A 12,425-nucleotide genomic window follows, 5' to 3' on the forward strand; every position below is an offset into this window, starting at 1 on the left:
ACCGATGCCTCAGGGCACACTGCCCACCCCCCGACATGAGAGGTAATGCCATCTTCCTGGGCTTCAGTGGCTGAAGGATGAAGCCTTTCTGGTTCCCGTGCTCGGGAAGAGCAGGCGAGGACTGAGTATGCTGAGAAAGGCTGCAGAGTGCCTGGGTGCCTTGCATGCTGTGCAGGGAGGGATACTTCCTTCAGTGGCACCTCAAGCTACTACACACACTTTTCTCCCTTGTGCAACAGAGGAGACACCGAGCTCCACTGGAAGCCAATATTTCTAAAACAGAGAAAAAGAAGACTACAGAAGAAAGCAGAGAGTCCCTGGTAAGAACTTTGGACAGAAGAAAACCTCCGCCACCTGGGAAGCATAGCCAGCCCCTGGTTGAACACTGGCATCTCCACGGGGATGTGCTGCGTTCATTCTCCTGATGTCCGTGCTGCGGCTGCCTTGTCCCTGCCGAGTGTCCCCCATGGCCTTGCTGTTGTAGGACACAGACCCATGCATTTACCCACTGCTTGATAAGCCTCTCTCTTGCCTTTCAGAGATCCTACTGCCCCACTCCTCCAGCCTCCGTCAGGAGAAGGCAGTATGACAGAGAGCTCCAGGAGAGGAAAGAGGCATGGGGAAAGGAGCCAAAGCGTAAACCGGCGCAGCTCTCCCTCCAGCAGTAAGTGTGCACAGCCCCAGCGTGGACAGGCGCAGCTTAACACTGGGGATCCAGGAGCGGGTCAAAGACGCGGAGCTGTGGGGCTGCATAGGACATCCTCTGATTTCTCCTGGCCAGGGAATGCCCCACATTAGCCCTTGATTCCGAGTTCCTCTCCAGAGCCCCAAGCGACTGCTTTGGGCTTGGCCTGAGTTGAGGACTGGGGGTGCAGGTGGGACTGTGGGGGCGCAGAGCTGGGCTGGGCTGGGCACAAAGGGTCTCAGCAGGGCTGAGAGTGACCTTGTCCCTGCCGTTGCAGCCACAAGTCCCTGCCAGCAAGGCAGAGCCACCGTCGGCTAGAGGTGGCTAAAGCCTGGTGGCAGGAGCCAAAGAACAGGGGAGAGCAAAACCCCTGCAAGGCTCACAGCGAGGAGCAGCTGCTCTGGTGCTTATGTCTGAGCAGGTCTGGGGCTTTTCCTGCCTGTGCTGCCCTGCCTTCCCCGGCCAGCAGCCCTGGGGACACCGGGGCTGTCACTGGCACCACCAGCGCTGAGATGGGGCACGTTTGAGCTTGGCCGTGAACCAGGCACCCTGACACCCAAGGGGACGTGCCTACACCTAACACTGAACACCTCTCCTTTGGCCTCCCTAGCATGGGCGGGAAGATGCCTTTGCAGCCCCGGAGGAGAAATCACTAGCAACTGCTGCTGTGTGAAGGGGAGACCAGCCTCTGCCTGAGATGGTTTTATCTGCAGGGAATAAAAAGGGAGGTGTTGCTCTGAACCCTGTGTGCAATGCCAGAGTGATTTTTACGGACAGAAGGGAATAACATCTGTAGACACCAAGCTAGACACCCACCCACAACACCAGAGCTAGTCCCTTGCGACACCATAGGTTGCCTCTGGCTGCCAACGGGGTCACCTGGGACCTCCACACCCCTCTGCTGCTGGGATGGCTTTTACTCTTGTGTCCAGAGTGCTCTTATATGGGAGGGGGGCGGGAGAGAGGGGAGGTTGCCTCCTAAACTGGAAGAAGATCCATCTATTTCCTATCCCTGCTAGACCCATGCAATAGGTAGCTGGGAGTAGCAAGCAGCTTAGCTCAGCCTGGACATGCTTGCAGAGCTGGTGAGGCAGCTGGGGTGGGCTTTGCTGGCCAGGCACTGGTCATGTGAGTGGGCCTCTCACCCTCCTTGGCACAGGCTGATCCTCCACACTGCTGCCGCCTGCCACCTGTCCTCTCTCACTTCCATTTCCAGCCATTATTCACCTCCATTTCTAGCTCTTTCCCGGGTGTGGGGGGTTCTCTCTCCTGTGTGCACATCTGTGCAGGGAGGGCTGAGTGCTAGCCATGGAGAAGAGGCCAGAGTCACTGGGGCCTGTGTATCTGCCGTGCCAGCAACTGGAGAGAGCAGAGCGCCTGCACCCTGCGGGGGTGTGCATGGCAGTGTGCCCCCTCGCTAGCAGACACCAGGCCAGACTAGCTGGCGAGTAGAGAAAGAGGCTTGGGAGACAAATCTTGGAGTGACCGTGAGTGTAGGCTGCACCCTGCAGCGAGCAGGAGGGTCAGAGAGTTGGCTGCTGGAGGCACTCGAGGGTCTGGGACAGCAAGTGGAGAGATCAGGAGCCTGGAGGTCGCCTACGGGCAAGGTCAGAAGAGTGGACCAGCAAGCGGAGACACCCATCCGTGAGTGTGCGTGTGGCTGTGCGTGAGGCAACCAGGAAAAGAGGGCATCCAGGGCCAGCTACAGCACAGATGGAGTGTCTAAGCCCAGCTTCTGGAGGGATCCATAATATATACGTGTATGTTTTCCACTCACAGGCTTCATACTGACCCGCCAGCGAGGGGAGCAGGATGAGGCCGCTGGGGCAGTTTGTGCGTGCATGAGTGCTGTGTTTGCCCATGCTGACCTGTGTGGCTGGCCGTTATGCATGTACCATGCCCTGTGTGCGTGCATGCACGTGTGCCTACTGGGAACACAGGCACTGTGTCGCTACCGGCTGGCCATGGAGCAGTATCAGCCTCGCCTCCGCTGGGCTGTGGGATTTGGCAACCCCTGACACGGCAGCATTTTTTCAATAGCCCCTGGTCCCTCACTCTGCAGCGCACACGTACGCTTCCTCTGGAGGGGAAAGAAGCAACTGCTGGATGTCACGGTGACGTGCTCCCATGCGGTTGTTTCTAGCCTATCGTCTTCAGCAGCAGGAAGCACCTCAGAAGCAGTTTCACCACAAGCTGTTCTGCTTCTGTTCCTGCAATGAGCTGCTCGGATTGAAGTCAAGTTACCCTCACTTTGCTGGCCTTGTACCTGCTGCTGGCCTATCAGGTACTCAGCCAGAAGCGACCTCACAATCAGCAGTGAAGCCATGAACCTGGTTCTAGCCTATCAGCAGCAGAAACGGGGGTGACTTCACAAGAACCTACATCACCAAGAGCCTGCTGTTGTCCTATCAGCTCAAGAGAAAGAAGTCACCTCACAGCCTGTATCAAACCCCTGGGTCTGCTGCTGGCTGTCAGGGCTGGCTGAGCCAGAAGTGACCTCACAAGCACCTGCCCCAGCCATGTGCTTCCTCATGGGCCTTCAGGTACTCCCACAGAAGGTCCCTCACATCTAACAGCCAAGCCACGTGCCTCCTCGCGGCCTAAGTTTGTTTCTGGCCTAGCAGCTGTGGAGAAAGAAGTAACGTCACAAGCATGTTCACCTGCCAGAGCCTGAGGTTGGCCTGCAACGTGCAGACAAAGGAGTCACCCCACAACCATGGACCACAGCCATGTGCCTCCAGCTTGCCTGTTAGGTACTTGCCAGAAGTGACCTCACAACAAACAACCAGGTCAGGTGCCAAGCACAACCAGCAGTATCCTGGCACCCAGGGCTCTCGGCACAACTCAAACCCTGCAGGGCAAGGGGGACCACGACACCAGCCAACCTTGCTCAGCAGCAGCTCTTCCAGCATGTCACTGGACACCATGTCCCAAATAGCAACAGGCTCTAAAAAGCAAGGAGAGATGTGTCAGGCCCCACATCAGCCACCTCATGACCTCTCAGCAAGCTCCTAACCCAGGGGATGACAGAGGCAGGCATAGGCTAACCCTCCAAAAGACCACTGCCCTCACTCCCAAGCTGGACTTTGCCCCATTTTCAGGCTGCCAGCCTTAGTCTGAGCCCAGAGGAGCTCCGGAGCGGAAACAGGGGCCTGGGAAGGATGCAGTGCCTCTCTGACCCCTGCAAGGGATGCCACCTCCAAGCCAAAACATCATCTGCCCACTGGAGTCAGAAGACAATCCAGTGGGAAGAAACAGAGGTTCTCCCAAATGAGAAGCCAACTTGGATTTTTTAAAAGGCAAAGGATTCATTTCCAACACAGGCATTTCTGGCAGGCACTGGAGGCACCTGTGGGAGCTCCAGGACATGCCAGCCTTGGGGAGGCAGGGCCCCATCCCTTCCAGAGACACTTCCCAAAGGGGGACCTGCTTCCAGGCACAGTTGGCCCTGGGCTGCCACCCCATGAAGGGGTGGAGCCGGGCCCTCAGGAGCCTCTGGGTGCAGGGCAGCCCCAGCACCAAGCCCCAGGAGTCCTCGTTCCATTTTGTCCCCCACAGTGGGCCACTGTCAAAGCTGCTTCTACCCGCCCTGCACTGACAAGCCTTTGCACTGGGCAACCTTTTGCAGGAAGCTGGGGGTTGAGGGGGGAGCGTTCACTCTAGGCTTTGGCCTTTTTCAAAGATGGCATCAAAGTCACATGGGACGCAACAGCCCAAAGTGCAGCCACGGGCTGAGATGCATAGCTGAGCCTCAACGCTGCATTTGAGTGTGGGTCACTCATTTTGTAGAAGTGGAATGTGCTCCCTGTAGGGAAATGTGGGGCAGGACAGCACAGGGCTGTCCTCCTGCAGGCATCAAACGAGGCTCTTTGTTTTTTCAGATTCTCTGCAAGGTTTCTCAGCCTGTGGTGCTTAAGATAGAGATGAAGAAGGGAGAGAAGAGTAAACACACCCTTCACATACATTGTCTTGAGGGCTTCTGGTCCCATCTGGATTATTAGGCCATGAGCTAGGCCAGGAGGGCAAATCTGGGGCAGTTTTCCCATTTCCTATAGCTTTTGAGCAGCTTTGCTACTGAGTGAATCTGGGGCAAGCCATTTCTCAGCTCTGGGTCTCGGGCTTTTCAGGGTCTCCCCAGGGCAATGCTTCTCCCCTGGCAGGTCTCTCCAGCCACCCACAATACCCACCCCCTACTTGGGACACAGGGCTTCTCCAGTCATACCTGGGAGCCCTGACAGCCAGATGGCAGGTCTTGGGTACCGCATGACACCACCTCACCCTCTCCGAGCCCTGCCTGCTCCCATGGACCCTCGGGGTTGGGGAGGGGGAGGCTGAACCCAAGGGCTGAGCTCTGCCTGAAGGGAAGGAGGAGGGCGTTGTGGCCGGCCAGCAGGACCGGGTGGGGGAAGCTGTGCTGCTGAGGACAGGCTGGGGAGGGGGATTTGTGAAGGACTGTGTGTGCCTCGGGCTGGTTGCGTGGCACAGGAAGGACCAGAGCCAGGACAACCTGCAGGATATCTGCAAAGGTGAGTGAGGGCAGCAAGGTGTCACCCAGGGCTGGTGGGGAAGGGGAAAGACCCAGCAGTGAGCAACAATTCCTGCCATGCCCCAGGCGAGGGGGCTGTGCCCCCCATGTGTCTGTGTGTGCATGCATGTGCATGAGCATGCATGCGTGTGCATGGGTGGAGGAGGGTATTCCAGGGACATTTGGGGCATTCCTGATGAGCAATATCCATCTGGTCCTGCTGCCCCCTCCTCCCCGCCAGCTCCCTCCTGGCCCTCGGTGAGCTGGGCGAGCCTGGCCCTGTGCGGAGGGGAGGCTGGGGGCTCACAGGGTCAGGGGTTCATCTCTGCTCTCTCCCAGCCCTTGGAGGCTTGAAGAAGGACACCAGCCCCTCGGCCTCTTCCCTGGCTACCCAACCCGCCTCCATCCAGAGCGGTCAACGTGCACCTGCAGCCCACAAGCGCTGCGCTACCAGCTCTGCAGAGCGGGCAGGAGGTGGCACCCTTGGCTGCTGCCGCAGCCAGAGCCAGTCCTGCAGGCGGCTGCCAGGAGGCACCGCAGGGACGGACACGCGCACACACACGCACACACATGCATGCATGCACACACACACGCACAAACACATGCACGCACACTTGTAGGCATGGGTGTGTACGTGCATGCACATGTGTATGTACACTTGTGTGCATGTGTGTTTTGGCATGTATGTACGTGTGTTTGTGCCTGCAGGTGCATGCCTGTTTGCGCACATGACTGCACATATGTGTGTACATGTGTGAATTTGTGTGCATGTGTGCATTTGCTCCTGTGTGTTCCTGTGTGTGCGCATGTGTTTGCCCTTGGTTTGCATGTGCATGTGTGTGAGTGCGTATGTGTGGGCATGGGCATACATGTGCATATGTATCTCTGTGTACATGTGCATGTGAATTTGCATGTGTGTGTATGTCTGCGTGTGCATGTGCATGCACCTCTGCTTCCAAGCATCTGTGCGTGTGTTCACTCATGGGTGTGTGCACGTGGATGTGCATGTGAGTCTGCACACTACTGCATGTGTGTGCATCTTTGCATGTGTGTGCACAAGTGTATGTGTCAGGGCTGCATAAGGAAGAGCATTACCAGCAAGTCAAGGGAGGTGATCCTTCCTCTTGACCAGCCATGGGGAGGCCACCCCTGGAGTGCTGTGTCCACTGCTGGGCTCCTCAGTTAAAGAAAAAAAAAAAGTCTGTGGGAGTGCTTCTGTGTGTGTAGTATGTCTGTGTGCATGTGAGTGTCCATGAGTGTGTACATGTGTGTGCATGAATGTCCATGTGTGTGCATGTGTGCATGTGTAGGTGCTTGTGTGTGCACGTGTGCTTGATCCTTTGCATGCACGGCTGTGTGCATGCATGTTTGCGCGTGTGTGTGTATGTGTGTTTGCGTGCATGTGTGTGCATATGAGCATGTGAATGTGCATGTGTGTGCACACATGTGCATTTTTGCCTCTGTGTGTGCGCGCACATGTGTCTGTGCAAATGGGGTGGGGCATTGCCAGCCACTCGAGGGAGGTAACCCTTCCCCTGGACTCAGCCCTGGGGAGGCCACCCCTGGAGTGCTGTGTCCACTGCCGGGCTCCCCAGTGGGGAGAGGGGGGGAGGAAAAAAAGACATGGACCTGTTTGTCTTTCCAGCACAGCTGAAGCGCTACCTGCTCTCAAAAATCCTTTTACAAATCTCTTCAGCTGTCAGCTTTCTCTTGGGTAACCTCAGGAAGCTGACAGGTTTAGCACAAAAAGCATTTAGGGGCCTAGTTCAGGCTCTATGCTTGCTGTACGCCTTCTCATTCAAAGGCACCATGGAGAAAAAGTCATTCCTGGAGGTGACAGCACCCACGTGGTGCCTCCCTTTCTGTTTGTACAGACCCTTTGGGCTCCGGCATCACTCCTGCACGTGCCCCGAGCTGCCCAGGCCAAGCAGCTGGGAACAGAGCTCTCGCTTCAGCTCTGCCTTCAGCCTGGCACAGCTGTAGAGCAGGCCTGCAGCACGCCCACTGCGCTGAACTCAGAACCATCCCAACAAGCAGAGCCACTTTCCATTAGAAATGACTGCAGCAAAAGTGGTGGGAGGACAAAACCGCCTGCAGTCGGCTCCAGCAGGCACTGCCCTCTGGCGAGGAAATGGGAGCAGCCGGAAAAACCCCCAGGCTGCCTGCAGTGCTCCCTCGGTGCTAATCAGAGCTACCTGCAAGGCAGAGTAAAGCCCATTCCTCCCCTCCGCCCAGCAAAGGGTAGAGGGAAATCCACCTTGACTCACATCGCTGGCAGGTTAGGGAGGATAGCACAAGACTAGCGTAGACTAGCTGAGGTTGGAGGTACATCACCTGGTCCAACCCCCCCGGCTCAACTAGGGTCTCCTAGAGCAGGTTGCCCAGGACTGTGTCCAGACAGCAGGTCAGCCCCCTGCCTGTACTGGTCCAGGGGACTAATCCTGCCCAGCCAGAGCACTTTGCACTTCCCTTTGTTGAACGTCATGAGGTTCTTCTTGGTGCACTTCTCCAGTCTGCCAAGGGGCCTCCGAATGGCAGCCCAGCCTCCCGGTATATCAGCAACGCCTCTCAGTTTTGTGTCACCTGCAAACTTGCTGAGGATGCCTTCAAGCCCATCATCCAGGTCATTAGTGACGATATTAGAGGGGAAAGAGAAGGCGAAGGGCAACAAAATGCGTCCAGCACCATGGGGCAGGGGGAACTCCCGCGCTGCTATGCCTACTGACTGCTAGCGGGAATTCACTGGTGGTTTTAAGTGCTGATACCTAAGGCAGGAGCGCAAAGAGCTGCTCTGATGTCTCACACTTGACACGACTACTGTTGTCCCAAAGAAGGGTTCTTTCACCCGGTGTGCAATGAGCCGAAAACACACAGAGTCACGATATTTGTTTAATTCATTTCCGCGCAGAGGTGGGTGCTAGGTGGTAATTCCACAAAGCTAGCACACCTGATTGCTACACAGCTTACACTTTACAACAGTTTAAGCAACAGTTAGCAGCATAGTTTACAACTACATGAAGTCATCCTTACTCTTATTGCTTCTGTTAGGTCTCATCTTCATTTGAAGTCACAGCATCCTCTTTTTCTCCTGCGCATGCTCTATGGGGAAGGGGCTTTGATCAGCAGGGGGCTTCCCTGCTTGTGGGTGGGTTTTTTATTATGCCAATTAGGATAGTTCACCCGCAGTTCAAGTAGGTCTCTCCTGTTTTATCAACTGTTTTTGTTCTCTTCAGGTTTATTTGGGAGCTTCCTGATCTGCTTGCCTTATAGTGTTGTCTTGCTCCTTCCTTCAAGGCCTTGTTCATTGTTAACTGGACATGTGAAAGACTGACTAATACCCTAGGCTCCTTTTTTCCCATACCTCCAACACTACCTCCGCCACAGCAGCACGGTCCCTGCCCTTGAAGCTCTCCGAGGGGACCACAGAAGCTGTAAGCAAGATGTTTTCTCTGAAGGCAACCTTGCTTTGAGGTGACTTTCTCTTCTCGCCTTTGCTTCTCAGCACCTCTTTCTTGGCCTGCTGTGAAGCTGCAAAGCTCTCCTCCCCCTTTCCGAGAGGCCATGAGTTGAGCTGAGGTACAAGGAAAGTGCTAGAGAACACTTCTGGGTGGCTAATGAAGCTTGCCACAGGTGTCCTTCTGGACTATTACAGCCAGTAAGTCTTTTTCTCCAGTTCTGTGGTGCTATCCGCAGTCCCACTGAGCAGGCACAGGATCAGGGCAAGTCAGTCCACCCACAGAAAGAAACCCAGGGAGCTCTATGCAAAGTCTCTGCTGTCCTGCTTGTCTTGACTTGGCTGGCACCGGGACATCCCCCTGAGCGGGGACGGGTGACTTGTCTTTGCAGTTCAAGTGCTCATTCCCATGATGGGAGACTGTCAGTGAAAACTACGGGACCCAAAGAGCAATCTGCTGTGCTGCGGGCACATGGTCCTGACGCCTGCCTCGAGCTCCAGGACACCCCCCAGCCAGGGTGCCTGCCCTTTGAGGTGGGACACGAGCTCTGCTCATTTTTAACCGATGCCTCAGGGCACACTGCCCACCCCCCGACATGAGAGGTAATGCCATCTTCCTGGGCTTCAGTGGCTGAAGGATGAAGCCTTTTCTGGTTCCCGTGCTCAGGAAGTCCGCATCAGGACTTCCACACCCTGTGGCTGCTGGGAGGGCTTTTGCCCTTGTGTCCAGACTGCTCTTATATGGGAGGGGGCGGGAGGAAGGGTGGAAGAAGGAAGCATGAGCACAGAGCCTGTTGGGGCCTTTGCTCACCCTGCTCGCAAGCAACACTGCTCTTGTAGGCAGGCAGAGACACAAGCTGGCATTGCTGCCACCTTCCACAAGGCCACCCTCCTCCCAGGGGCTGCTTTACCCCTGCACACCTCACACCACTGCTCTCTAACAGATAGCAAGCCAAGGCTGCTCCACCCTAAAGTGACCATCGTCACTGTGAGCCCGCTGGCTTCCTCAGCCATGCTCATCTCCACAGACAACTCAACCCAGCTCCCACCCAACATGCCCGCTCTTTCCTAAGCTGCAGCCCACAGGTGCAAACTCCACTTCTCTCCTCTGCACACCCTCAGCCCACTGCCTTCACAATTCATCATCAATACCTTCTCTCCTCAATGAAAGCTCTTTCTCTTTCTCTTTCCTTCTCCTCTGGACAGAAAGCATTCGGTTAAACACCTCCTTGCCGCACACCGGGGCAGAGCTGCTTCCTGCCATTCTGCAGCAGGAAGAGGACACGAGAGCCACAGGGGCTGACGGCAGCTCCCTTCCCGGCCCCTTCCCCTGAGATCTGCCTTCACTGTACAGCTGCTGTCGTGTCCAATCCCCTTCCAGACAGTCACACAGGTCGCTCCCCCCCTACCAGCAGAGCTGGGCCCAGCAGCAGCAGCTCCCAGGCAGGAGCCTTTCCCAGCAGAGGCTCCCCTGCAGGACAGCTCCTCCAGGGCTGGCCCAGCCCCGCCGTCCCCTACACGCTCACCACACATGGAAACTGCAGAGCTCTTCCAGGAAGCCAATCCCTTGTGGGCCCCAGGGAACAGGCCTGGAGTCAAGAAACCTGACTTTTGCACCACCGGCAGTACACTGGCCACAAGGCTGCCCACAAGTTTCTGGTCATGGTTACCTCACCCTGGAAGGCTCCCGAAAAACCCCAGGAAAGCCATGCCCAACCCCAAAGTGCATGTAACAGTGGTCAATTCCATGCCAACAGTGAGTGCATGTGCTTTGCACACGAGTGAGTACTGCAGTGAGTGCATTACTGCTGGCCCCGGCCTGCGCTCTGCTGCAGTTGTGCAGCACCTCTGTCTGTGCCACGTCTTCTGCCTCTGCGAGCCTGACCTGGAGCAGCACCTGCTCGCTGGGCTTCCTGGCCTGCCTTCACACCTGCCTCGTCACTACAGGCTTGCTGGCTGAGCCCTGCACTCTGTCTGACCTGACCACCCTCTCGGGGCCCTGATCTGCACCCAGCCGTACCACTCTGCATCCTGGCTCCTGTGCAGAGCAGCCGGCTCTTCATGCTGCCAGACAAGAAGACCACCCCCTGCTCCCAGAGAGGTTGTCTACACTGGCCGGGGGAACCACACAGGCATGGCAAGCACAGGCCCTGGTCTTTCACAACTGCTACGTCAGGCCATAGCAATAAATGCGAGGGAAGGACCAAAGAGGGCAAAAGCACACCTGCCACAAGTCTCTGCACTCCAATGCACACAGCCTGGAAACAAGCTGGAGGAACTCAGGCTCTGCCTGTGGTCACGCAGCAGCAGCATCCTTGGCGAACGTGAGCTGGCATGAGACCGCTCACCCAGCTGCAGTGCTGCACCAGATGGCTACAAACTCGGCAGCAAAGACAGCCAGGGAGGGCCTGCCTTTCCTCCTCCGGAACACTCCTGCTGCTCCTGAAAAGCTGCTCCTGACAACAACTGGTGTTTTAACAGCTCCAAGGGTTTCCTGCAGAACAGGCAGCATCCGACAGGGGAGGTTCCCGAAGAGGCTGAGCAGTCATGAAGGGAAGGAAAGTCTTGTGCTGCCCGGAACCATTCCCAAGAAGCTGGTGGGAAGGGGAAGTCAGAAGAAAGAGTGGTGGGAAAACGCCCTGCAGGAAGGAGAGCCACCTCCCGGGTGGCCTGGGCGTGCAGCCAGCAGGTCGAGGGCAGTGGGGCTGCCCCTCTGCTGGGCACTGAGGAGACCGTGCCAGCAGGGCTTGGTCCCAGCAGGGGCTCCCCAGCGCTCCAGCACACGCAGGGACACCCGGGAGCGACTCTGGCAGAGGGGGCCCAGGCCGCGAAGGGGCTGGAGCACACAGCCCCCGCGGGGAGGCCAAGACCACCTCCCTGGCGCAAGAGCAGCTCTTCCCACAAGTAAGCTCGAGGGCCCACGCAAAGGAGGCCAAGGAGAGCAGCCTGCAGCCCCATGGTCCCCTGCCCACGGGGGCACCCTCCAGCCCCCACCATCCCCCTGCGGGGCACAGCCAGGTAGGGCCCCCGCAACTGGGGAGCGGGTCAGGTGTGCCGTCACCACGGCCTCCCCGTGTCAACAGTGACCTCAGCGCCACTGTCCCAGAGCTGTCAAGAGGCCGGTGGTGGGACACGACCCGGGATCGCGCTCTCCACTCCTGCCTGCCATGAGCCAGCCGGAGCGACTGTGGGCCAGGAGGAAGGTGGCGCTGCACATAAAGAGGAAGGTGGGTGCCACCGTCTGGGACCGCCGCGCCGCCCTCCTCCAGAGTGCCCCAGCCGCCTCGGAGCCCGTGGAGGAGGAGGAGGAGGAGCCCATGGAGGTGGACCCCACAGAGGGGCAGCTCGCCCTGTGCCTCGTGGACCTGCCGCAGGGACCAAAGAGGAGGAGGAGGTGCTAGCCCGGCAGGAGGCACCCCGCTGACCACCAGCTGCGGCACTGCCCCCCCAGCAACACCAGGCTGCTGCCAGCACCCAGCCAGGGGCAGCTGAGCCCACCAGCCGGGGCACGCCGAGGATCACCGGGCCGCCATCGCCTCCTGGCCTGCCCTGGGCTGCCGGACACCAACATCTGCCCGGCAGTGACAGGGCCCACCGCGGGGACACATCTCACGACTCCCCTCCACCTCTACTGCGGGACAGAGACAGCGCCCAGGAACAGCTCCCACCACCCTGCCACAGCTCTGTTTAGGCTACAGGTTAGGTTATAGGATAGATTTTTTTAGGAGTAGGAGTATTATAGCATTTAGCATTAGGGTTAC

The 12,425-nt window shown here is 57.6% G+C and overlaps 1 long non-coding RNA gene across 1 annotated transcript; it reads left to right on the forward strand.

Moving 5' to 3' along the window:
* Nucleotides 1-247: 247 nt before the first annotated feature.
* Nucleotides 248-1,413, forward strand: LOC138061795 (uncharacterized). The gene is made up of 4 exons (XR_011135706.1): nt 248-320; nt 540-664; nt 963-1,088; nt 1,296-1,413. It is a non-coding gene; the product is annotated as an uncharacterized lncRNA (long non-coding RNA).
* Nucleotides 1,414-12,425: the final 11,012 nt, after the last annotated feature.

Source organism: Struthio camelus, chromosome 21, assembly GCF_040807025.1.
Source record: "Struthio camelus isolate bStrCam1 chromosome 21, bStrCam1.hap1, whole genome shotgun sequence".
In the NCBI taxonomy this organism is placed as follows: Eukaryota; Metazoa; Chordata; class Aves; order Struthioniformes; family Struthionidae; genus Struthio; species Struthio camelus.